The 26698-nt window shown below is 40.4% G+C and overlaps 1 protein-coding gene and 1 pseudogene across 1 annotated transcript in view; both read left to right on the top strand.

The window, feature by feature from the left end:
• The window catches only part of FBXL7 (F-box and leucine rich repeat protein 7), a 184225-nt gene that overhangs the window by 108761 nt on the left and 48766 nt on the right, over positions 1 to 26698 (top strand). The gene's annotated exons all lie outside the window — the stretch shown is intronic.
• LOC139671741 (5S ribosomal RNA) lies at positions 24342 to 24458 on the top strand (annotated as a pseudogene).

Genomic DNA, 26698 nt, shown 5'->3' with positions numbered 1-26698 from the left:
AAGAGGTAAAAATTCTGCCAGTGTCTTGCCAGGCTGGAGTACTGCAATGGAAAGAAGTGAGATATGGAGAAAATACTAAAATACTAGATGGTTCCTCTGTTTTTTGGTTTTTTTGGGGTTTTTTTTGGTAAGAATGTGAGACAGGACACACCACCCTAGCCCCCAGAGACAATGAATACAGTATGGAGTTCAAAGAGGGACAGAGGGACTGAAGTTGCATGACATGTGTCTTAGACCTGCACTCAGTTTAGGAGGAATCTTCTCTTCCCAGCATGTGAGTCAAACTGCTTTGGATCACAAGGACCTGAGCTGTCAAGTTAAAGCAGTGTGGGTTGAAGTGATCTGCTTCTTTGCACAGTGTATTTGGGATTCTCAGAGGCCACGTAATCTGTATGGCTTTGCTGAATGGAATATACTGTGTTCAGAGTGATTGGTCACCACGTGCAAAACAGACCATGACTAAAACTATCATAGAAATATCTAGAAGTAACAGATGTGCTTTTCGGCAAAGGTTTGTAATTGTGGTGAAGAGTTTCACCACTAAGCTTGGTGTGTAACTTACTTAAGCACAGGGAAGAAGCAGGGCTTCTGGCAGCACTCTGCAACCCTGTTGCTGCATTTGATCAATTCATTGCAAAATGGCTTTGATAGAGAGAAATTGTCTAAGTGTGGGCATTGTCTACTTCTCACTTTATTTTTTTCTAAGTGAGACAACTTGCTCTTGTAAATGAACACCACAGAAATTTCCTGTTTGCTTGTGGATCTTTGACCCACGAAAACACGAAACACAAGCACAGTATATTGCCATTATATCTGCTAGCCTGGCAAGGTGAAGCAGCAAACTGAAATCCTTTGATGCTGCTGAGAAGAGGCACAGCTGTAAACCAGATGAAAATCTGCACAGGCACCGCTGATGTGCACCCAGAAGGCTCTAGTTATGTCATAACCAGGCAAAAACACTTTCAGAAAAGTCTCTTCATTTCTGGAATGATATTTCTGCCCTGGTTGTTAAGTAGTTTTTGTTACAGAGGTGTCCTGCATGGGGGCTACATGATCTGAAGCTAGAATCTTGTAGGTTGAACCTCCCTAGAGATGCCAAGCAGGGCAGCATCTGGGTTTTGAAGAGTAAACTGTGCAGTGTCTCAGACTCTCCTTCATATTCAGAGGCATAAAGTTACTATTGTTATGGCAAATAATGTTCCGGGTCTAGGGCACTGTTCTCATTTCTCTTAAGAATATTTATGGTCAGAATAATTAATCATTTAAGCAGTCAAAGCTGACAGCAGTTATTTGATGGAGGAAATTGCACAAGGAATGGAAAAGCTGGCAAGAGATTGTGGGAATACTGAAGTGGCCTTCTGCATTGTTGGAAGTGACAATTTTGTTCATTGTTTCTCTTGGACTGTCCTTTACCTTCTCATTAGTCAGCTGGGTAGCTTTGTGCCTGCCATGTTTCAGGAAGGTTGGGACACCGGGCTGTGCAGTGATCACACAATTGTGCACGGAGTTCGGCTCCTCTGTTCTTGCCACGGAACACAAAGGCTATTGTTTCCAGCATAATAATAAAGCAGGAAAAAAATGACAAAGGTCTTTCCTCTAGTTAGAAGGCTGACTTAGCAAGAGGTGGAGAGAGCTAGCAAGGAGTTTATCTGTTGGAAATGGCTTCCACAGTTTGCATATTTGTTTCATTTTGTCTTACTGATGGCTGGGGAAGGTACTTATTAACACAACTGTAAAAACAGGTAGGGTAGATTTCTAACTGGAAGGTGGGAATATCTAGCACTGGAAAGTGGTAATTTTTTTGAGGTTGTGTTACAGTTCAGTTTTTAGAATAATTAAATCCTAGTGGAGGAGCAACCGTGCCTTTGTGTATGTGTGCTCCCTGCCAGACTGAGAGGGCTTTAGACACTAGTTGGGAGGAGCATACATGAGTAAGAAAATACTTAATGAATTGCCAGAGTAGAATAAATAGTACACATTAGTCCTTTCTGGTAGGCAGGTTCTGCTTAAGTAAATTAGGTTAATGAAGCTTTTTCTTGGAAAATCCACTCCTGGAAGATATTAATGGAACAAAACACCTGAAATCTAATTTTTATGGGTCATCACAACTCAGAATAAGATTGGCTGGCCTCCATTTTTATTTTTTTTCCATCTACTGTCAGATTTAGCATGTTCTCCCTTACCCTCATCTCTTTTCAAGGGCTATGTAGCAGATTTGAGTAGTGCTATGGGTGGAGAGATTTACTTTGTGGTATGCTGACTTCTAGAGTCAACCCCAAGCAGTGGGGTTGCATCTTCACTGTTGATCCACATGTTGGAGGAAGCAGATACAGAAAATGCCTGCATCTGACCTCCTGTCATTGCTAGTTTGGACTCCTACTGCATCCTACTCTGCTGTCAGTGGCATTGTCTGGTGTTGACTCAGAGCTTGTATTAGCAAAATGTCAATCTGTGTTACTGTCAATAGACAGACAGACAGACAGACATATGCGAAATAGGGTATAAACAAGGAAATAATTATTCTATAATTTCTTGTGCAAAAACTTGTATTGTTTTCATGTAGACACTTTCCATTCTAGATGGGATCTCTCGTGGCTTTAATCAACTGCTCAACAGGTAATATGATCTTCAGCAGAGCCTGTTTAACAGCTGTTAACATGCTGCCTTCTGGCATATATTTGATTGAATGGTTTGCACTAACTTAGTAAGAGGTGTCTTGTTCCTAGAGATGTAGAATATTGAAAGCATAAGAACAATAGTCCTTCATTGGGATTAATAACAACTTTATGGACAGTCTGCAGTTATCAGTTATTTCTTAGTGAAATTGGATTTTACTGCTTCTAGAGTGAGAAAAATTAGAAATATTTAATTACCAGATGTAAAATACTGCTTTAATAGGTTTAGGAAATAAGGGTGACTTTGTTTTTCTTTCAAATGTGTTCAAACATACTGAATATTGCAAAGGGTATTGCATTTTCAAGTGAACTAGAAACATGTTAGTTGTTTTCCCTTGTTGGTTTCTATAACTGAAAAAGGGAAAATATTCATTTAAATGAGCATTGTATCCACAAGGCTCAGAAATGATTCATAATAGAATCAATGTTATAATGGCATAATAATAGAGAAGTTTGAATTTCCAGAAGAAAACCTGGAAAATGGATATGCCTTTTTATACATAATGATGGTGATGATAACCCTTCATTAGAAGCACTTTATTAAGACCATCAATAACTTGTGTGTAGCAAAGTTTTACCAACACACTTCTTGTCACAAACAGTTGTGCCATTGCAAAGGAAGAAGGTCTTTGGCTATGGAAACACTACCTAGAGAATCCCTTTTGGCAGTGCTGTGTTTTACAGAGCTGCAGCTGATCAGTGCTATGCCTTGAAATAGATTCTTTGGAAAACCTGGTGCACTAGAAAGTTTTAGCTTTTTTAAATGTGAAATCTTTCTGAACAATTTTTTCAGTGTTCCAATTCCTCCAATTTCAACTTTTTCTCTTTTCCCCACGTATCAACTTAGGTAAGCTTTTCTTCCTAGGTGTTGGAGGAATGGACTTGGACTCCCTAATCTCTACAGGCTGCCTTACCTGGATATTCCTGCCAAATACAATAAAACTGGGAGGTATTTAGGTAATTGGTGATGTGCTCCAGAAGAAGGAAACGAAGTCACCAAGACAGAGATAAAATTTATACTGAAGTTTATATTCAAGCACTGTAAATCTGTAAGCAGAAAAGTTGGATCCATTCTAGGAAGTAGTTGGAAAACCCGAAAGGAATTTTTTTCAAAAGGAATTTGAGGTAGAGATTCATATATCTACCCTTGAGATAGTGAAGTGAGAAAAGGAAAGGTCTTCTGAAATAGAAAGTGTATCAGAAGGAAGAGTAGTGTTTTTCTTCTGAAAGGAGCCATGATTGCTTCTCAGCTTGCTGAGGTGTAATGTCCAGCCCAGCACTGTAGAGACAATGGAGGGTGCTGTGGCTGGCCTACTGCAACAAGCTGAGCAGGCTGCCAGAGGGTCCTAGTCCATCTCTCTTGGGTTGTGATATGCCAAGTGATGATGGATACCTGTTGGTGCTGTTTTCTGGAAGTAGGAGTCATGAGGTATTGAAAAACTTCCCTTCATAAGTAGGAGGCCAAATTGTGTGATATCTTCATATGGTAACTGTTCCTTTGCTGGACTGCTGGAGAGGTTTATGCAGATGAATAGTAAGTTCTGGTGCCACTTCCATTCTTAGCTTGAGAGTCACTGATCCATGCCATTGGCCCTTCTGACTGTTCAAGGGAGGCAGAGTCAGTTTATGGATAGAATTCCTGGCAGTTACCCTATGGACTGAGTGAGAAAACAGGACAGCATTCCTTTTGCCCAGCTCTGTTACTGTCAAGGGAGATGGAACAAACTTTCAACAGTGCTGAATTCCTGTTGGAAAGAAGAATATCAATTTAGGTGATGCACTTAATTTGACATTTTCCTGGTTTCTGCTGGTATAGAGTTCATATTTTCCTAGTAGTTGGTAGGGTGCTGTGTTTTGGATTTAGAATGAGAATAGTGTTGATTGCACACTGATGTTTTGGTTGTTGCTGAGCAGTGCTTAGCCTAAGCCAAGGACTTTTCATTTTCCTGTGCTTTGCTGGTGAGGAGGCACACAAGAAGCTGGGAGGAAGCAAGGCCAGGACAGCTGACCTAAACTGGCCAAAGGGTTATTCCATAGCATATGGTTGTGCTCAGTATATAAACTGGGTGATTGGCCAGGAAAGGTCAATTGCTGCTCAGGGAAGGGCTGGGCATTGGTCAGTGGGGCATGAGCAATGGCTTTGTGCATCACTTGTCTTTCTTGGGTTTCATTTCTCTCTCTGTCTCTCCGTGTCTTTCATTTTCATTCTAATTATTACTATCAGTACATTATTATTATATTTTATTTTATTTCAACTATTAAACTGTTCTTATCTCTACATATGAGGTTTACCTTTTCTTTCCAACCAAAGGGGTGTGGAAGATGAGCAAGCAGCTGCCTGGTACTTAGTTGCCAGCTGAAGTTAAACCACAAGAAGTCATAGCATGCTACTCCCACTGGTATGATGTCTAGAAGCAAATTCTTTGACTTGGCATTAGAGCTGTGTCATTGGAGCAAGAGCTGCATTAACATTGCCTGTTGGGTTTGGAAAACAATGGTGATGGTTTTGCATAAATATATATTTTTTGTGAAGGAAAATATGAACAGATTGGGCCTTGTTTCACTGCTGCTTAAGCAGATTTTGTATTTGTTTCTTTGAGTGTCCAGATTAACATTGCTAGGAGATTGAGCTGTTTATTCTAATTTAGTGAATCATAATTTTTGTTATTGTTGTTGATAGTCTTTGAAAGTTTTCAAATGTGAAGTTTTAATCTGCTTTTCAAACATCTTTGGTGTGGACTGTACTATGCAGTGGGAAAATGAGGCTGGTCATGCAGCATGTCTGTGTCCTCCTGAGGTGGTGAGTAGGAAAAGGAATGCACAAACAGTAGGTCCCTCAGCAGTGGTACAGAAGTGGCTGCTGTTTTGACAAAAGCATCGGGAAGTGGCAGTGTGAGACTCAGCAGGGCAATCATAGGCACACGTGAATGCAACTCCAGTGCAGACAACCATTGTCATTGTAGTGAGAGATCCAGATGTCTGGAAGAGATACACAGAGAGAGGAGAATAGCCCACAGGACACAGTCCAAGAAACTCTGCCTAGTCAGTTTAAGAGCAGTGAAGCAACTGTCAAGTATCGGTCACTTCCTTTCCTGATATTTGTTTTCAAGTTCTCAAAGTTACTTTTTTTCTTTTATCTTTCAATTCTTGATCCTTTGTTTCTCCAGCCACAGTTAAGTTTCATTTCAAGAACAGCAAAGCTTGATGCATCCTCAGAGGCTGTTTCACCTTCTGAAACACAGATGTGACAGGCAGTTGCAGAAAAATGTTGTTATAACACAAGCAAACACTTTCTACAATTTCTAGTAACTCTGAAAGAATATCTCCTACAGCTGAGTTTCATGGGAGGAGCTTTGTTGTTGATTTTATTTGTTTTGATTTGGTCTTTGCGGTTTTTGACAACTAATTAGTCTGTGTAGTGTAGTTGGAAAGAATGGTTGCTTGGATCATTTTACACTGCTTTATAGCAAAGATCTTATTTCCAACTGTCTTAGAAATGACAAAGGCAAGATGCTAATATTTTGTCTTGCCAAGTTCCTTTGGTTTGGATATGGACTACTGAGCCTTGTCTGTAGGCTGAACTGACCTTGAGTTTCCTTAGTTAGTGGTTTTCAGGAGACTGCATTTTGTGATTGAACAGACTCCACATTAATGCTGATCTTCTCTTCTGCCCCAAAAGGAAGTTTGACCATATTGTGCTCTCACATCAGTTGGGACTTTAAAAGTTTTATGGCATGGTTTGTCTGACTAAAGAAGGCACCTTTTTTCTCTGCCTTGTGTGTTTATCGGAGAAGTTCATCTGCTTTCACTTGTACTTCAGTATAGTCAGGGACAGGTAAGGGAATGGCGTTTTGTTCTCCTTAAGCTAACAGTAGCCTCAGCTATTTTTACTTTTTGCCCTTGAGTATTTGTTTCTCAAAGGTTCCTTTACTGCTTGACCACATGGAAACAAAAAGACCATGCCTTGTAAAATGGTAACCAAAGAAGCCAATGAAACTGAAGAGCTGCTAGAATTGAGACTTCCTTTTTAACATGCTTTGAATATTACTGTGCAACTCTTCACTGTAGTTTTGGGTTGGTTAGTATTATGTTGTAAGAAATCATAGCATTTTCTTTCTACTTTTCACCCAGTAATTATTTTGACAAATGATTGTGTGATTAAAGGCCCTGGGGTGACATTGTAATGACTGAAACCTCTGTATGCATATAACAAACATATTTATCAGATTAATTTTCAATAGCTAGGCAGGCAGTTGTTCAGCAATGCAAAAGTGAAGCAAGCAGTTGAACAAAAGCCCTGCTGTCATTTGGCAATGCTGTTGAGAGCCAAACCTGTAGTTATGTTAGAGACCACTAATGTTTGGTATGCTGTTGGCAAACAGCTCGTTTTGTTTGTGGTGGCAGGTCCCCAAGTGTCTGCACACTGCAGTAGATGCAGCCAGAATTCACATACACACTTCTGCCTTAATGCACTTTCTCTCCTGTGACAGAGGTGCAGTTTAAGATAGAAGCTCCTTGGTTTTATGCTTATTTTCATCCTGTCATAATCCGTTCTAAGCTCTGTTTGTAATTCCCGGTTATTTCTTGTGCAGATAACAAGCATTGCAATATCTGCATTGATTTAGTCCAAATCAAGGACTGTTGTTTTTATTTTGGGGCTAGGTTTGTTGGTTTTTAATGTTTTCCCAGTATCTCTGCTTTCTTGGAAAGTTTTAAGAGCCTTTAGTGACCTGTGATAGCAGTGGTTCTGTAAAACACCGACCACAACTTTATATTCTTTTTTCTGTTTTTAATTTCTTTGGTTGTTGTAATTTCGAAGGTCAAGCAACAGCACTGAAAGTTTGCAAGTGTTAAAACTGAAATCTTGGAATTATCTTACTCCCAAGTCTCTTCCAACTCAGAATATTCTGTGAAATCAGAAACAGTTCTGTGAAATAATAACACAAAATCTGGTGGAAAAAAAAAGATTAAAAATAAGAAAGCTTTTTCCATTTGTGGCTGTATTTCATAAGCCATAAACACCAGACCCAAATTCTGCTAAGGTTACTTAAATGTGGTAGTACTGGGTGGGGTTTTTTTCTCTCCTTGTGCTTTAAAGGACCTGCAGTTGGGAATGAATACAACCATCAGTCTGGTATCCAATCCTTGTTATGGGCTCACCCAGGTGGGCCTAGATTTGGGCTCTGGAGTCTGGACTAGGCTGAAGCTGTCAGCTGACTTGAGCTGGGCTGAGCCAACAGCTGACCTCTTCTAGCCAGTAATTTTGTATTCCATACCACACTATGACATCATCTCCAGGGCAGTAGGAACCAGTGTGGGAGTGGTTAAGGAGTCGCTTCTCAGCCTCCTCTTGGGAGGACACACGATGCTGTCCCAGGGGGGATGGAGAGGACCAGGCCCACCACTGGCTCACAGGGTACCTCAGGAAAGTAAACTGTGTTGTTCTGGGTCTCTCCTTTCTGCTGGAGTTTGTCTCCCTGGGGAATAAGGTTTTTCTTAGGTAATGTGTAGTTAGGACAAACCTGAAACTTGGCCTAGCAACAGAAAATCCCTGTTTCTCCAAAATGATTTTATGGGATCTGGTTCTCAGTCAGTGTCTGAGAAATAAGGTGACTGGCTCAGTTTTCACCTTAAGTATTCAAACTTTTGCATTTTCACAGCTTTGTGACCCAGTCAAAACTAGGCATTTCTGGCTGCTTCTTTTGTGTTGTAATGCAGATTGGAAAGCAACAAAATTCTGAGACTAGCAAGCCTGTGGAGATAAATTCTGTCAAGGTTCTCAGCCTTGATTTGAGCTGCATATGTACACTGGTCATCGAGATAACTACAAGATGTCCTGGGATGGTTGCAGGAGAAGAGGGAGTTGCTGCTTTGAGCATGTAACACTCTAATAGGAAGATTCTTTTTTCATGACTTTTTGCATTAAAAGTTCTGCTCTAGAAGAGAAAGGAAAACAAATGCAATCAGAAATCTGTGTTATAGGAAGGGAACATAACAATCTGATTTTCAATAAGCATCTGTTAAAGATCATGAAAAGCAATTGCTTGTAAAAATCCTTCATTAGGCACTACTCTGAAGTTGTATTTAATCCATTTTCTTGACAGTTCATGGAAACTTAGAATGTATCTTTGCATAGCACTGATTTAACTTCATGGCTTCACTCAAGCTGGGATTTTCTCTTTGTTTTGGTCCATAAAGTCAAGTCATCATATAATCCAGCTAAGTATTGTAAGTTACCCATTTCTCGTCTGTGGCATACCCAAATTGTGTCCATCCTTTCCCTCTGGAGTATCACAATATGTTGTGTAAAGCAGCGTTCTACAAATTCTCTGCCCGTCTTCTTCCATTCATAACTTTACTGCTTTTGTAACTATACAGCTTCATTGTCACATTCCCTGTTACTCTTCCCCATCTCACTTTGCTGTGTCTTGGCAAAATAAGAGGATGAATTCTGGGCTCCAGAGTCTTTGTTTGTTTGCTGCACTGAGAGATGCCATAAAGTAACATAAATACTGAATCAGGAGTGTAGGTATGGATGGATAGCTTATAGGATAAAGGAATGTTTTTAATTGCTTGATTGGTTTTAGTGGGATCAGAACAAGTTGAGACCTCTTCTGAAAAACATGTATTAATAAGGTATATCTTGATTTCTTCAGTTAATTAGTACTGTTTTTTGTTTGGGAGATTGAAGCTGCTGTAGATAATTATTTGTGACTTTAGAAAGAGTTGGTCCTCTGAAAAGATTGGAAAATTGTTTGGCTGAACTTAGAGCACATCAAGGACTACTGCTGGCTCACTGGTACTGGAGAGGGAGACCCTGACAAATGAACAGGCTTCCAACTGCCAAGATCTATAGTTTTGACTTGAGTAGCAGAAACTGGTGCTCAAATAGATTAACAGTGTCTTACATAGCCTGGGAGAGACTTGTTGCCGTATTAACAAATTCTTTTAGGACACTGTTTTGTTATTTAACACAAGCTTGGCAGAGCATCAGACAAAACAGTTCTTCTGTTCTCCCTGAGCTATTGTTCTTTCCCTCTAATCTTCCCTAAAGTCTGTTACAGGATCCTGCTTCTCTTCTGCAACTTCTGTCAATGGTTTCTAAGAAAAATCCCCAGTGGCCCAAACCAAAATAAAACCAAACCACCCTGACCCCTGTCTTGCCACATCTCCTGATCATGTGGGCATGGTGCTCTGTTCTAGTGCTGCATTCTCGGAGATGGAGTCACCTCTGAATATGCCTGTGGTGTAGTCGTCTACTTTGCTGGATAACTGTTTGGTCTTAAACAGCAAACAGGGAGTGTGTATTTTATGTGGCTATAGTTTGCAACTGTGTAAACTTCTGTAGAAAAGCTGTGTGTAGTTTGTTGTTGCAACATCTTTCTGACAGGGGTGCTGATGTGCCCTTTCCATTCCCAAATCCTCGCAGGGTCTTCTCGTCTCTTAGTTCTAGAGACAGCATCTTCCTTGGCATTCAGAACTGCTGCAGCTGCTTCTCTTGTGTGAATGAATAGAAATGAATGTGAGACAACCCTTAGAGGCAAGAAAACATCAATGAAACTAAGCTGTTTTAAGATGTGCAATAACTTTGCTCCATGGAAAGATCATTCCCCACTTGCCTTATTATATATGCAGACTTGTTAAGCTCTTTAAAAGGCTCAAGCCTGTGAGATGCCTGATGCTGTGCATTGCTCTGGGAGTTGTGGGGAGTCACAGCAGGTGCTGCTTGCTTGCAGGAGGCATTAAGGATCCTAGTAAATGAGAGAAGGAGACCCTGGTATATTTATTAAATCAGTTAACAATGCTTGTGTGAGTGTTGGCTGTTAAATGCATATTTTAAGCAAAGCAGAAAATTGAATTATCTCTTTCACTAGAAATCTGGTATGCAAGGGAGGAAGGATTCCTCTATTGAGCAGCAGGTATGCTATTAGCATAACTTATTCTAGAAGTCCAGGAGTTAAATCTCCCGGATAATAAAAGACAGTTGAGGTCACAGAAGCAGTTGGAGACTTATTACAGATCCTGTATTTTCCTGTGAGTGCAGAAATATGGTCATGTCTCCTTCTGAGCTGTACAAAGAGCTTGCAAACTTGTGTTAGCAAAGCTTATGGTGAATGAGTTTACCAACTTAGTGTATTTTAACTGTCACTTGTCAGCATGTAAGATGGAAATAAATGAAGAAATGAGAAGCGTTTCTGATGAAGGATATGAATGTAGTGTAGCATTAGATAAGTGTGGGAATGTTTGCCTTTAAGATAGTCTCTAGTGAGAAGAGAAAGTAAGACTAGATCTAAAACTGATCCTTCATGCTTACCTTCTTTCCTAGAATTTTGGGGACTGCTGGTGAGGTGTGCATGTTCTCTCAGGCTTCACAAAGTCTGTAATACATTTGCTCCTAAGTTTGAAGGTCTCCAGTTTGCTTGAATTCTCTGGGAGATTTGGACTGGTGTTTATACTTGACACAGGTTTTCCTACAGTCCTTCAAAGGTGTGAGACTTTTTAAATTTTAACGTTTATTTTCCTTTCTTCCTAAGTTTTGAACAAGAATATTTCTCTGTCAATCAGTCTCATGGAAGTCAGGTGGTTGCCACAGTTCATCTATTTATAGCAGGCAGTGAGCCTAAGCTGCTTGCAAATAGTTTTACCATTGCCCTCTCCATATCTGCCATAACACAGATTGATGGAGGTAATCAATTCAAAGCCTTCTGTATAATCCAGTCCTGCACTGCTTGAGTGTACATGTCCTTTAGAAACATCATGTATTCTATTTTCCTTCTTCCTGTTCCTCTGATGATTCTTTTTTAAGCTGTGTGCATATCTGTATGTATATTTAAAATAAATAACACATGCCCCACATACTGAATATGGTAATTGCCTATGCTATGAAAATTCATCAGTAAGACTCGTCAGTAATCTGCTGTGGAACTGGAGATGAGACAGAGCAGATGGTTCACACTGAAATGCCAGTTGCCTTCTGGATGGGCTTAACAATACAAGATTTGGATGTGAAGTTATAGTACTTGATCCTAGGGCTTAACTCAAAGCCATGGGTGCAGGTAAAGCTGAGCATCTCCATTCAGAGGGCATATCTATCAGAGAACTGGACCAGGCTCTAGTTTTTCCATTTCTTTTAATCATTTGAAATCTCATGAGGGAAGATAAAACACTTAAGTAGCCTAATGTTTTCACAGGTGGATGTCAAAGGCATTATTGACACAGAATCTTTCTGATAAGAGAGTTGCTTTTGGTTTGTTTTTTTTTTTAATTGCTGACTTTTTTGAATCACAACTTTTTAATAGGCATGTATGTGTCTGGGGAAGGAGAGGTACTATGTGTTTTAGAGTGGCCAGAAGTTCAGTTACTAAAGTTTGAGACATGGGAGTCATGCATCCAAATGTAAGGCCAGTCTCAGTTTTCAGGAAAACATCTTTGAAGAGATATGTTTTTATCTCAGCGTGAAGTAGAAGAACGTTCTGTTGGTTAAGCAGTTTGCTGTGACTGCTCAGTGTCCAGGACAGAAAGGGCATCTTGCAGGAAAACACACCACTAAATGCTGCAGCAGAGGCACGTTGCTTGTGTTTGACAGTCGGTGGGTTTGCAGCAATGCTGCAGATGTGGCTCCACAGTGGAGCCAAGCCATCACACTCAGTGCTGCCCAGGAGCTTCAGCACTGCACAGCAAAGCTGAGCCTTCATCTGTTTCAGTGCTGCCATGAGCTGTGGTGATGCCCACATCCATTTCACGGGTGAAAACAGTGGCTACTGGCTGCCCAAAGGCGACAAACTCTCCAGGGAAAGCTGTCGTCCTTGGAGCTTCCTACTGCTGTTTCATAGCCCTCAAAGCCACACAGACAAACACATTTCATGTGCTTCTGCTGCTGGAGGCACAGGCCTCTAAAGAAAACCTGCTGAGAAGTTGTTCTTTGCAGTTTGAAACAGTGTTTGCTAGTAGTATAAATTCTGAAACTAACGTTGATTGTGTGTGGTAGGATTGTATTTCTGCAGAAACATCCACTACAAGTAATAATCAAAGTTTTGTCCCATCAAGAAGCTCTCAAGCAGAATAAATATATGAGGGGCTATATTAGAAAATTTAATTTAATGCTGAAGTGGAATGGCTTTGCCTTCTAACTATTCTAATTCATAAGGTCTGTCTACCCCCTGCAGGCATGGTCTGTCAATTTTCGAAAGTTAAAAACTTCAGCATTATTAAATTAGTTTGCTCTCAGGAAGAACCTCTCATATCTTACATCAATTACAGGTCTCCCAAGAAATGTTCAATGGCAAATGGAACTAAGAGGAGAGATTCTGTGTATGCAACATTCTGCTTGTGGAAAAAAAGCAAGCTTCAGTTGGGAGTCTGGGCAGTCAAGATTTCTGCCTGACATACTCAAATGATTTGAGGAGATGACTGTGAAGCTGTTGTGGTTTAACCTCAGACAGCAAATAAACATCACACAGCCACACACTTTTCCCCATTCCCCCTGGTGTGGATTGGGAAGAGAATCAGAAAAAGGTAAAACCTGTGGGTTAAGTACAGTTTAATAATAATCATAACAATACAGGGAGTAACAAATAGAGAGAGTAATAGAACCCAAGAAGGAAAAGTGATGCACAATACCATTGCTCACCACCTGCTGACTGGTGCCCATCCCACCCTTGATCAGCAATCATCCGCTCCTGGTCAACTCACCTCAGTTTATATAGTAGGCACTGTGTTCTATGGTGTGGAATATCCCTTTGGCCAGTTCAGGTCAGCTGACCTGGCCATGCTTCCTCACAGCTTCTTGTGTTTCTGCTCACTGGCAGAGCATGAGACACTGAAAAATCCTTGACTTAAGGTAAGCACTGCTCAGCAATAACTAAAATATCAGTGTGTTATCATCATTATTCTCATTCTAAATGCAAAACCCAGCATTGTACCAGCTAGGAAGAGCATTAGCTCTATCCCAGCTGAAGCTGGGACAAGCTGTCCATCTTTCTGTGGTAGGATTGACAGACTGTTCTAAAGCTTAGACTTCTGACAAAGCAACTCCAAGCAGCCCTGTTTAAATAATTACCTGAGCTGTGACATCACTGAGAGTGTGTGGTGCTTCCTGGTTAACTTAAGCAACACAAAGTCCTGAACTTGTGGCACAGGGACTTGTAGTTCACAGAGACCAGCCTGTGTTGGGATAGACTCTGGGAGGTGTTTTCATAAAGATTTTTAATTAACTTTTTTTGTTTTTTTTTCACACTATAAAATGGACTTCAGAAGTGATTATTGGTTACAATATGAATCAGCAGGTGAACAGCTGCACAAATTTCAACAAGCAGCCAATTACCACTGGTATCCCTTGGGCACTGATACTGGGGCCAACACTGTTTAAAATCCAAATTAATAACCTAGATGGGTTCTACAGAGTGTGTTCTCAGCAAGTTTATGGATAATACCAAACTGAGTGGAGTGACTGATCTACTTGAGGGCAGACAGAATATCAAGTGGCTGGAACAAATGGCCTGAGGTTGGGCTGTATTAGCATAAGTGTGGCCAACTGAGAGAAGCAGTTCTTTCTCCTGATTTGGCACCTGCTGTACTGTGTTTGGTTTGAGCATCCTAGCCCAGGAAAGACAGTGGCCTGATGAAGTCAGTCACATGAAGCATTATCAAAGATGGTCAGGGGCTCAAGCACTTACCTGCAAACAAAGGCTGAGGGAACAGGGCTTGCTTTGCCTGCAGAACAATCTTACAGAGATCCTATTGCTGCCTACAGCTACTTTAACGAAAGAGTAAAGATAAGATGGAGCTAGACTCTTCTGACCATCCTAAGTAAGTCAGGTTAACCTCCATTTGTGCTGTCCAACATGCTGTCTGATGAGCACGCTGGTTCCTCAGTAGCTGAAGTTCAATCCTACTGCCCAACTTTCCATCACTATTTCCAATGCTCACGTAGTACTGACTACACCAGGAGTACTTTGGACTGTACCAAAAGTTACACCCAGTGACATACTCATAAAGGTAGCTGCTATATAACATCTTCTGATATTTTCACACCATTCATATGGGAATTTGAAGATTCAGTTTATAATCTAGATTGTTCAACTTTTCAAAGGTGAGTGAAAAAATGTTTTACACTTGTGTGTTTGTGGCATGAAAGGATAGCTCTAATATGAAGTCTTGTTTAGAAACAGAAGTCCTCTGAAAACACTGAAATAAGTTATAATTGATCAGTCCTTATTCAGGTTAGATTAGATTTAATGGATAGAGGAAAATAAGTGGGCTATTTACATACAGCTTGCTGAAGCCAAAAATAGAAGGTCTTATCCAGCAATACACTGAGTGTACAGTGACTATTCAGGAAAAATCTGATATCAATCATTGCTTCCCAGAAGGCACGAGGAACCTCATGGCTTGTGCTGTTCAGAGAGCCATGAAATTTGCAGGGTTTGAATCTCTGATAGCAGTAGTAGGACCCAAGTACTGGTATATCAGGCTGTACAAAATTGGAATATTCAGAGAGAAAGTTTCTGGCTAAAATTTAAACAAAAAACTGGGTTGTCTCTGCTGTCATTCTGGTCAATAAGTTTCTTATCATAATTATAATTATTAACTTTTTTCGTTTTTCTTTCTTTTTTTTTTTTTTGCTAATTGGAATTCATTCTGAAGTTTTGGCAAAGAGTTCCTGTCACCAAGAGCTTATGTGCTTTGATTCTGACTCAGTATTTATTGCAGTAACTATCTGTGTGTGTTGTGGGGAAGAGGGAGAGGTTTGTGAGATTTTTGTGTGTTTTTGTCTTGTTTGAGTTTGAAGGAGGCGGGAGTGAGGCTTTTCTAGATTTTATTCCAAGAACTGTCATTCCAGCTCCTGTTCTAACAATGTGCTACTGTCTTATAGTTATGCAAAAAATACGAGAATGCGGAAGATGGGGAGGGGCGGGGAGAAACAACATCTAAACATAAATATTTGGAGGGCCTTCAAGCAAAACAGCTCTTTACCCAGCCCTTGGTAAAACTGCAGGAAGTTGTAGAGAAGAGTCAGATGTTAAAGGAGCAGCAGGAGTAGGGCCAGACATGGTATTAATAGCAGACTGATCACTGAGTTTCCAAGAAAAAGAATCTTGCTATCTAGGGCTCTCCAAACAACACACAGCTATAAACTTCTATTTCAGTCACAGTGAGTGTTATTTAATCTTTAAGTAAATTAATTGCATGTACTCAGTTTGATAGTGATTGCCTTGGGTGGGAAGAAAACTCAGGGCAGGAAACTTGGAGTCAGGTCTGGGCTTCCTCTTCCAGATGAGGAAGATGAGTGTGAACAGTCATGTGGGTGGGGTAATTTCTAATGTATTGGTAGTGGTTTAATTTTAAACCTGTTTACATTTGGCCTGTTAGGTTGAAGACATTCTTTCTTCATTAGTCTTGCCTTGAAAAGATAAGCTCCTCTGTTTAGAGATTAAATAATCTGGAACAAATGAGATCAAATTACATTTTCCAAATGCTTGTAGACTTCAATAGTGCATGCTGTCATCTAGAGATGTGTCTTTACTTGGAGTTTGCTTTCTCTTCATGGTTTGCTAGTGTCTTGTAAGTGATGCTTTTGTCCTTGTTTTGAATGTTTTATTTTAAGTGCCTGGACTCTGAGCAATGTGTTTCACAGCATTGTGCTTCCAATAGTCCTTAAGACACCTTCTAGTTTTGTTTTTTTTTTTTTATTCCCATCTCTGAAATGCCATGTGAAAGTTCTGGCAATTTTGATGGATGGTTCTGTCTTAACACTATGCCCCTTTCACGTCTGTTCTGATAAACATCCACTTCACAGCATATCTGTTACTTCCCAACTGGAAAGACTCTTTTGTTGTCAGTCCTCCCAAAGGCTCTGGAATTCCTACAATACTAGACCTTGGGGAAATAAAAAAGGGTAATTTTCTGGTTCATTTTATGCTCCCAAAATTTTTCTTTTAGCTGGGGGAGGGAGTCATCGTTTTCAAGCATGTGTGTGGTGGGAATTTTGTGGTCACATCTGCTCATGGAAGGTCTTTTTCAGATTGTTGTTTCTTTTTAAAGCTAATCAATCAGGCAGGAAGCAAGTGCTGTGGGAGTGTTGTTGAAACGTGGACCCTTTTGCCTTTTAGGCTGATGGTCCCAACTTTTGTTGCAATTGCAAGGTGATGGTTAGTGCCATGTGTGTTGGCTACCTTATTAGTTGACTGTGCATTCTGCTGTCTGATTTCTGGTGGAAAGTTGGCTAGTGTGTGAAGAATGATTGAAAACTATTTTGCTTGCTTTGAAAATTGGCGTGAAAACTATGAGAAAAGAGATCTAATATTTTATTGGGTGACTTAACAGTGAATTTATAGCACAAATACCAGTGAGGAATTTTAAGTTACACTGTTGAAAGCTGTCTCTGATTTCTTCCTAAGTCAGATTACCTGAGGTCATGGTTACTTTATAGAGATTTCTTGACTGATTTGCTCTGAAAAGTTCTTAAATAGTTGTTAATATACTGTCCTGGTTCTGGCCAGGACTCTGAGGTTATTCTGTACCCCCTCACACCATATGGAGAGGTCAGAGCAGGGATGGTTCCCTTCCCACCGGGCTGGTGGCAGAGTATGCAGGCGGGGTAGTGCCAGACTCCACGTGGTGAGCATTCGTGTGTTGCTTCTTCACCTCTTGTGAACTCCTTTTAATATTCTTGCAGTCACTGTTCATTTCTTGTTTCACTGCTGTCTCCAGTCAACTGTTTTTGTCTCAGCCTGTGATCTTTACCTTTTATGCCTCCAATTCTCCTCTCCATCCTGCCACAGAGGGAGGGGGAAGAGGGAGTGAGCGAACAGTGCATACTTGAGTGTTTCTGTGGGAACACTGAATTGGGGAATACAGTTCCTAAACCATGATATACACACAATGCAGAAACTGACTTAGAAAAGCTCTCCTGTATTTTCTGCTCCAGTATGAAATCCTGTCACTCCCTCTGCTATTTGGAAGCCTAAATGCCCTTTCATGCACCTATTCCTTAGCATCTTCCATGGGACAGAGTAAAACTGAATGATCAGGTAACAAAGAGTTGAAACATAGTGTTTGAACATGCATATTCCATCATGAATTGACCAGTCTGTTAATTAGCTGCTTCCTGTAGTGCTGTTTCTTTCCAAGCTAGTTATTTGAAGTGCTGAGCATCACTCTTAAATGACTGGACATCTTGAATCCTCACAAAGGGACTAACACTTGCAAGATTAATCCCTCTGCCTGTGTGTTTTCTAGATAACTTCCAAGCCCTCACAGGTGTGCTATATGTGATGCATCAATCGTACATTGGCAGGGAGTTGTTTTCATCTAAAATACCTGTCTGAAATGGGCGTGTTTTGCTGAATTTAAGTATTCTCTTGCTGGTTGTCATTAAGGTTGTCTGTGTTGGTTGCCATAACACAAATTAATAGGAAATGGCTCAGATCTCAGATGCCAAACTGCACAAGCAGCATGAGGAAGAGAAAGAGCTTTTAGTTGAGTCTCCTCTGCTTACTTGGAGAAAACAAAGTTGCTTCTGACTGTCTTTGACTTTCAGAGTGTTGCAAAAGCCTTCCCAAGTTTTTTTGCTTGTTCTTTTCCATTCCAACATTGTGTGACTGATGTTGTCTCACCACCCTTACCCAAGTTCAGTTATCATAGTGAGAGGCATTAGCCACAGAAGTGTAAAGTCAGTTGCTAATTCCTGAATGTCCAGGTTTCTGGACTGGGCTTGTGGTTCATGTCAGCTAATTTGTTAAGGTCTACTTTTGTTCTAGGAAATAAGATTCCTGGAATATATGAAAACACATTATGCAGGACTAAGACTTTTCCACTAGTAAATGAGCGTGTTGGCTCCTCTTGTCATATGCATGGGTTTAAATACAAACCAGTTTTAAGCTGCACTAATTCTCTATATATGAACTATAATGAAACTTAAGTGAAAACAAAACCCTGCTGCTGTTTGTTTTGTTTGAATATTGGCAAAGCTTCAGGCTTGCTTTTTTCTTCCTCCTTTCATAACTATTTCCATAAAGTGCAGACAAAATTAATGAAGAATTGCCCTATCCCTATTTGTAAGTGAAAACAGGCATCTGTGACAGCTCTGTTGTTAAGGTATGCACAGTATTTACATAGTAGAGAGTATTTTATTCCTGTTGTAGAACTACTTTTTGCAACCTTATTTTTGGGGAGTTTAACATGGAAAAGTGGATTTAGATTTTTCTTTAGGAGAAAGAATATTGCTTTTAAAAAAAATTAAGTGTGAAAAGGCTTTGAAGGTAGCACATACATGATCTGATGTCTGAAGAACTCCAAAGTGTGTTTTATCAGCATCATTCACTGGTTTTTTTTTTTCCTTCCCTCTGTCACACGGCACCCTTATCTGAAGTTCACTATTCTGACTGAAGGGCAGAATTCTCTGCTTCGTGCTGACAGAACCTGAGAACCTACCAAGGAAAGTATGAGAAAACTTCAGGTGTTACTTAGCCTGTGACACTGTGTCCTCATGGTCATTTTTGTTTGCCTTTGTACTCTCAACATCAAGTTACTCTGAGCCCTCTGAGAATGGCCTGTACTGCTTTTAACAGCATGTTAGAAATGCTACTTTTCATTGCCTGTATCTCAAATAAGTTTGTTTCAGCTTCTTCCAGAGCTGAGTGTTGTTGGTTAAACTTTTTTGAGGATGAAGCTCTCAGTTAAATGACAAACCATTACCCTGAGTTTTACCTTAATGGGGTATCTTGGTATGTGTCTGAAGACTGGCTCCTCTCACAAGCTCAAAGATGATGTCTTTCAAACTGCAGCCTCGTGTTTCACTACTTTGATACTGTATTCATCTCCTTCATGTCTGTCGACTTATATTTTTGATTCTTTCCAAGTTGCAAGTAAGTGTTTCCACAAAGGTTTTATTTTCATTATTATAGTAAGAAGATATAAAAAAGGTACACCACTGCAAGTTTAGGAGCCTCATCTTAAACCAGATGCTGTGCCAAAATGGTGGAGAATCAGGACCAAAATAATGATTGATTTTAATTTATTGTAAACATGGGATTTTTTTTTCCAAGAGGCAATTTTTTTGGATGAAAAGTGCCCAGAATATCTGAATTGATTCTAACATTACAGCCATCCAAAAGATTCATAATAAAATCCAAACCAGCTCAAATGTACTTGGTTTTTAGTGTTTCATTATAAACCTTTAACTCAGCCAAGGTTAGCAACCCTCTGAAAACCTGGCCAGGACCATGAGGGAATCTAAGAATGAGACAATCTAGGTCAGATTGTTTTGGGATTTTTTCGTGGATGGAAACATGAAAATCTTGATGGGTTTACGTGGTTTCAGCTTTTTAGCCATACAGAAATACAAAGCTGCATTAAGCTCCAAGGGAGCAGGACAGCTGAAGTGAGCAGCTGCTTCCTTCATTGTGCCCACATGGTCCTACCTCCTTGCCTGAGCTGATTTAGGTTCCAGTGCCTTACTCTGGGTCCATGAAGAAGAGGACAACACTCATCACTAATCTACAAGGCACAAGAGACAATTGTAGTCTTATTTGGCCTTTTTGGGCATTGTTTGAGAGCACAGGTCAAACCAGAGAGAGAACTCAGGGCAGATTTTCCAGGAGAGGACGATGGGTTGACTCTCTGTCTGGCAGTGCTGTCTGTTGCACTATGTGTCCTCCAGCTTCACAGGACACAGGAGCAGAATTTTCTTGGAGCTGTGACTATATAAGCAGAGCTCACTATCCAGGCACATGAGTCAAAGGATTTTCTGTCCCCAGCACCGAGTGCTTGTTTATCCCCAGCCTTGGCATGTTCTGGTGGGTCAGGGGAAGAATGTGCCCAGTTTGTATGCTTAGCTGTGATCTGTGGAAAAAGCTGTTCCCAGCTGAGGTAGTGGAACAGTTGATGTCACCAAGGATAAGATTTAGTAGTATTTCTTGTAGTCTTCATCTTTAAGTGTTAGAAGTGCGTTCATGGGTAGGTAAGTTCATTCCCAGAAACCCTGGTGAGAGAGAGCCCCTTTATGCTGGCAGTGCATTGCTGAGTCAAAGGCTACTCAAAGCCAAAACAAGCCTAGTGTGAAAAATGTAGGTGAAAAAGGTGTTGCTCACAGCTTACCTGATACCTGTTTGGTGCTCTCCTGTGTGGACAGATTGGCATGGAATTTCTGAATGCAGTGGATACTCTGATGTGCATATCCAGCTGCTCTTTTCTCTTCACTGGCCTGCTAAGACTTGTTCTAGGCCGTGTTGTTTGGCCTTCTGTGCAGGGAAAAGATCTTTTGTGACAACTTCTTAACAATGACTGATAAATCTTTACTTTTTAAAGGTTTCTGTTGTAGCTTCACTGTAGCTGGGAGAACTTTAGAAGTTTCACAACAGAAATCATGATTATGAAAGCAGTCTTTGAATGGCATCTGGACTTAAAACCATTCTGTGTTATAAATCACCAGGCTAGGAGACAATTCAAAGTACTAAATATGTCCAGAATTATTTTGGGTACTGCGACATTATTAGTACTAAAATTCCTCTATTGCCTCAGCCAGCAGAAACTCTCAATGGGTTTTTGTTTTGTGTGGGAGAGAGGTGGTTTGGTTTCTTTGTTTAGAGTTTTTTGGTACCTTTAAAGCAAACTCATCTTCAGTGTTTGTATCTGTACCAGTCATTTCCATACTCACAGGATAAAATTGACATCTGGATAGAAAAGCAGAACATAAAAATGAAGCGTAATTACAAGACATCCTGAGAAAGCAGATTGTTTTATCAGAGGAATATAAATGCACTTCATAATAAGAATGGTGGTTTTCGCCTTCTCACAGGTGTGGTGAGAGAGAGAACATGAGCAAAGCAAAGTGTAAGAAAGGAAGAGTCACTGAAACAGAGGGTAGGATTCCTAATTTGGTTCTCTGTTTTAGGAGCTCCTGAGTAACTGTAGGAATGGACAGAACAAAAACTTGATTCTGTAGGCAAATTATAAAGAGAAGAATATACAAATCTTGTTTGTTGAAGTACTGTTTTCAACTTAAAGCAGCTATCCACAGAATTTAAGTCTTCTTAGTAAGGATTGAAATTATTTTAATAAGGCCAATTATATTTCATTAGGATTGATGTGTAAGGCAAAAATACAAGAAAAACAAGCAGTAAAGATACTAAATAACCAAATACTCCTGTAATGACCTTAGCTTCAGGAAAAGGAAAGATCTGATTTTCATTCAGACTCTTCAGTTAATTTTATTTTCATTTCTTCCCACATATTACCATTTTATAGAGGTGGATGCTGGAACAGCAGCTTGTAGCCAGCCTCCAGATTGCTCAGGCTGTGGAGGTGTGGACAGAGAGTGGAGTGTAAAGCTTTTTGATGTGTCCCAGCCTGCCTCCTAGAGAGGCCCCCTGTTCTTCGGGCAACTCAAAAAGCAGAATTTCCTCTTGTGCCAGAGAAGCCTGGTAAGTGTGCCTGCTGCTCTCCTGCTTGGGCTCTGCCTGCTGCCTGGTCATGCCCCAACAAGCACACTCAGCTTTTCCATCCCAGGGCACTGAGCAGAGGCGCGTTCCTCCGTGCCAGGCACTCAGCGTTGTGCAGGGAGGGGATGGCTGTTGTGTGCACAGGTCTTGAGAGGCAGTGGAAGAGGCTGCATGGGCTGAAAGTTGGGTCGTTCACACTGGTGATATCACTGCTGAAGGCTGTGAGTGGAATGGTGCTGTGAAGTGACTGCAACTTGGCAGCGAGTTCTTTCTGTGGATCATTGTTACGCACCATAAACATGCTTTTCACCTTCATGTATGAAGTGAATATGAAATGGCATACGAAGAAACTGATGCTTTGCATTTACACTTTAGCTAGTGCTCCTAATTTTCCTAAAATGCTTATAAAATATTTCACTGGGGTCTTCAGAATATGTTTTATTTAAACTGCTGTTTTTCACTCCATGTCTTGGTTTTGTTGGGGGGAGGGAGTGGTGTTGGTATTCAAGTACTATTGACTCTCTCTCGTGGCTAACTTAAAAAAAACCCAAACAATAAAAACCCCATCACTGTTATAGTATTGTGGTAGATTTAGTGCCTATTAAAGACTGATTTTTCTGCATCTAAAATATTTTTAAATGCTTTTCTTGGATGTCCTTTAAATGTTTAACACAGAGAGGGGATGCAGAATATCATAAAAGGATGCAATAAAATGGTAACAGTTTATTTCAGGTAGAGGTGGTCATTTGTGTCTATGCAGGTTTCACTGCAGGGGAATACTGTCCCTTTGCAAGCAGAGCAACCTTACCCCTTCTCCATCATCTAAATATTTCTACATTTCAGTGTTTTCACATTTATCAAATACAAATATGTCTCTGTGTGTGTGTGTGTGTGTGTGCAGAATTATATAATGTTGCTGCTTACATTTCTGGTCATGTTTTTAGTACATTTCCAACATTATCACTTCCACTATCACTCAACTGAAGAAGCAGCTGCAATATACAGTATAGCAGTGTGGTTTGTGATTGGAAGATTTCCTGCAGATTTTTCTAATGAAATAGAACCTTCACCTATGGTTCAGTGGCCAATCTCTACTTTCCGTGTTTTCTTGTTCACTTTTTTTACTATTCAAATATTAGCATTTGAAGAGTTACATAATACAGCGTTGCAGAGTAGAGCCTGTAGGTGCCACTCTGTGTATTATGCTAGCAAGAACTTGTTTTCGTTTTCAGTTGCTTCAGTTAACAGTAAATTGGAGGGAAAATGTCTGAATGGCTGTACATTTATGGTGTCTCTTTGCCTTGCTTGGTTGATTTTTGTTTCCTAACAACTTATCTCAAATATTTTTATTGCTGATGTAGATTCTGTAATTTAGGATATTTTGCCATCTGATCTCTGTTGATAAAGGCTTCATTTTTACAAGTGCCTCTTAGTGGACTGGAATGGCTTTTATTCTGTCACAACAACATGGAAATCTGTGTTCTTGGTAGCATATGTTCCCCAGACTGTTCTAAGGCACTGTTTCACATGTCATTAACTACATCATCAGATATTTAATGACTAGATTACACTGCCTTTGTTCTTAAAATGAATAATGAAACCCATTTTATTCATCTGGTTTCAGAAACAATTGTCTCCAGGACTAAAGAAAGTTGTTAAATGAAAAATTGCATTGGTTGTTACAAGGATTTTAACTTTTTTACTGGATGCCATTTAGGACATATTTAATGTGAAGTATGAAAAGAACATTTTTTTCCTGTTGTCTTCAGGACTTGTTTAAAACATAGACACAAAATATTTAGTAGAACTCTCAACTGGAGTCAGTGCATTTAACACAGTTTAACTGCAGGCTGGATCATGGAAGTATTGAATTGAAAACATGGAGGTCTTTGTCCTCCTTTGTCAAAGATGTGACGATCAACTGATATACAGATCTTTCTTAGAGCCTTCCACTGTTTCAGTGTTAGTCTAGAGCCTGCCTACTGAAGTTCCCTTGGTTTGTTTCATCAAAGCACCCGTTCTCTGTAGCACTACCCACACAAAGGTTAATGGTTGCATCAGATCCAAGTGGTGAGTGCTGCTCATCAGGCTGGTACTGAAATTTGTTTGAAGTACCTGGTCTCCTGAAACACATCCAAAGCTGATGGGAGCTAGGAGTTGACATTTACTCCTCTCACATGCTTGTGTGTGTCAAATGCAGCATACCACCATAATACATGGCCTAGGCTACGGCCATCCCACCCTGACACCTGATCCCGTCAGATCTTGGAAGCTCAGCAGGGTCAGCCCCGGTCAGTACTTGGATGGGAGCCCTCCTGGGAAATGCCGGGGGCTGTAGGTTCTAGTCCTGAGGACTTCACTGGCACTGTCCAAGCTCGCTCGGCTGTGGCAGATGAACCTCAGGACTGAAACGGTGGGGCCAGTTCTGTGCACGCTGAGCCTCACCTGAAATCCACTGTGCAGGCTGGAAGGGCACGTGGGGACAGCCCTGCCCAAATCTGTGTTCGTGAAGCCGAGCCATGATGACTACATGGCTTGGACAGCCCCCAGGTCATGTCTGTAGATACCAAAAAGGTGTTGTATACATAGGGTGCAGGGCACAAAAATAAAGTAAAAGCTTTTCTTTTGATTTGTTTTCCAACTGTAGTAGCACCAAGAAAATATTATCACCTTGGTTGCTCTAACACTTTGGTTTGTGCCTCCCTGCCAGCTGAGTTAGGACGATGAAAATCTTCCAGCTGCTTCCAGCTGGCCAAAACCTGAACCAGGACTACAGGTCTGTCAATTGACTGACTTCAGAAACTTATTGATTCTCATAGGGCTGTAGACGGCAACGGCTTAATGATTTTAAAGGATTTTGGATATGCATTTATGTACAGAGGGCCCAGCTGGTTACCTTCTGAAACCCTTAGTCAGGTGTATTTGAGCTGCTGTGATGCAGACACACAGTGTGAGTGCACTGAGATGAGTAGCAGCACTGCCATGAGGCCTCCTTGTCCTGGCCTGGTGCTCTGAAGTGCTACTCCTACTGATAGATCCCTTCTCTGTCAGAGAATGCTGCTCCCTTTACATCAAGGTCCAGCACAAAGTGCTGATGCTGCCCCACATCTCATTTTGATTTGGAAAGCGAATATTAATAAGTTTCTAACAACACTGAAAAATACATTTTTAACAATATTTGCCACATATACAATTTTTTATGCTTTGAAAATTCTACATGGCTTTCACTGTTTTGTGTTCTTATCCATTATCAAAATCAGAATTAAGCCTATAAGAAAACCCTCTCTTTATATTTTTGCATTTTGGTAAAATATGAAACAAAGATGAAGTTTAAACTCTTAAAAACTTATCTTTGTTTCACCACATCTTTTTCAAAGACATGGAGTTTCCATATTTTACAGTATTATAAAAGTCCTGGGATAAAAAAAATGAGCACCATTTATTTAAAGGTTAGGTGTTTATGCCTGACTTCTAAGGCAAATCTAGATAAACATATATGAGGTAAATTCTGACTCATCACCCAGGCTTTAGACAGTGTAATGCTGGACAGGCCACATAAATGCCAAGTTACAAAGTGGGCTTTGTCAGATTGGGTATTAGAATAAATGTTTCTGGCTTTTGGTGATTATACCAACAAAGTAAATTGTGAAACATCTATTGTGCTTTCCATATTTTTGGTTTTGATGACAGTGTTTCTTCTCACACGGCTCAACAGCATCCCATACTACCTCACACTGTCACACCTAAGTGCTGTGGTACAGGAACACTCCAGATTTCAGCAGCATGTATATTTTTAAATTATCAGCTGCAATGCATATGTCTTAATTTCAGGAATTGGGCTGTGTTATTTTTTTTATTCTTACTCCTTTGTAAAACTCTTACATCATTCTGAAAGTGCCAGTTAAAAACCTGCCCTCGCCTTTGCAAACAGGCTTGTGCTGTACAGATTTGTTTGATACAAAACACAGCTTTTGTAGTTATTAGACACATAGTCAACAGGGATATATTTTCTCCAGCTCTTCCTGAGCAGAAAGTTGCTAGTTTGTTTCCTAGTCTTTTTTTTTTCTTTTTTAAAATTTGTATTCTTTAAACTGTCTCCTGCATTTTGAATAGGTGAAGTAATTTCCACATGCAGATGTCTCATGCCTCCACACATGAGCCTGCTTTTCCCTTCTGCATTCCTACAAATAAATTAACCAGTGAACTGTAAGCCAGTGACTAGCCAGCAGCATGTTCAGCCTCTCTGGTCTCTTCCAGACTCTTGCTTGTCTCTGTTGGTGGTGTTGGGTTGTGCTCCACGTTGTGCTGGCAGGGAGTTGGCTTCAAATGGCTTCTTCTGGCTTTGCATGACACTAGTGGAGTCTCTTTTTAGTTTTTATAACTCTGCATGACTTCAAAGGCAGCCCAGCCTTGCTAAGTGATGCTGTCCTTTCTTGTCCTGGAGGCAAGAAGCTGCCCAGATTGAAAAGGGATGCCAAGCTGGGTGCTTTCTCCAGGGGTTGGGAAGAATGGAGACAGCAGTTGCAGCCTTTCTGGGAGTGTGCACGCTGCAAAGCAAAGCCTTCATTACCTAAATGTTTC

Source organism: Pithys albifrons, chromosome 4 (assembly GCF_047495875.1).
Source record: "Pithys albifrons albifrons isolate INPA30051 chromosome 4, PitAlb_v1, whole genome shotgun sequence".
Classification (NCBI taxonomy): domain Eukaryota; kingdom Metazoa; phylum Chordata; class Aves; order Passeriformes; family Thamnophilidae; genus Pithys; species Pithys albifrons.
Note: the sequence above shows the minus strand (reverse complement) of the source record. Positions and strands in the feature narration are given on the sequence as shown.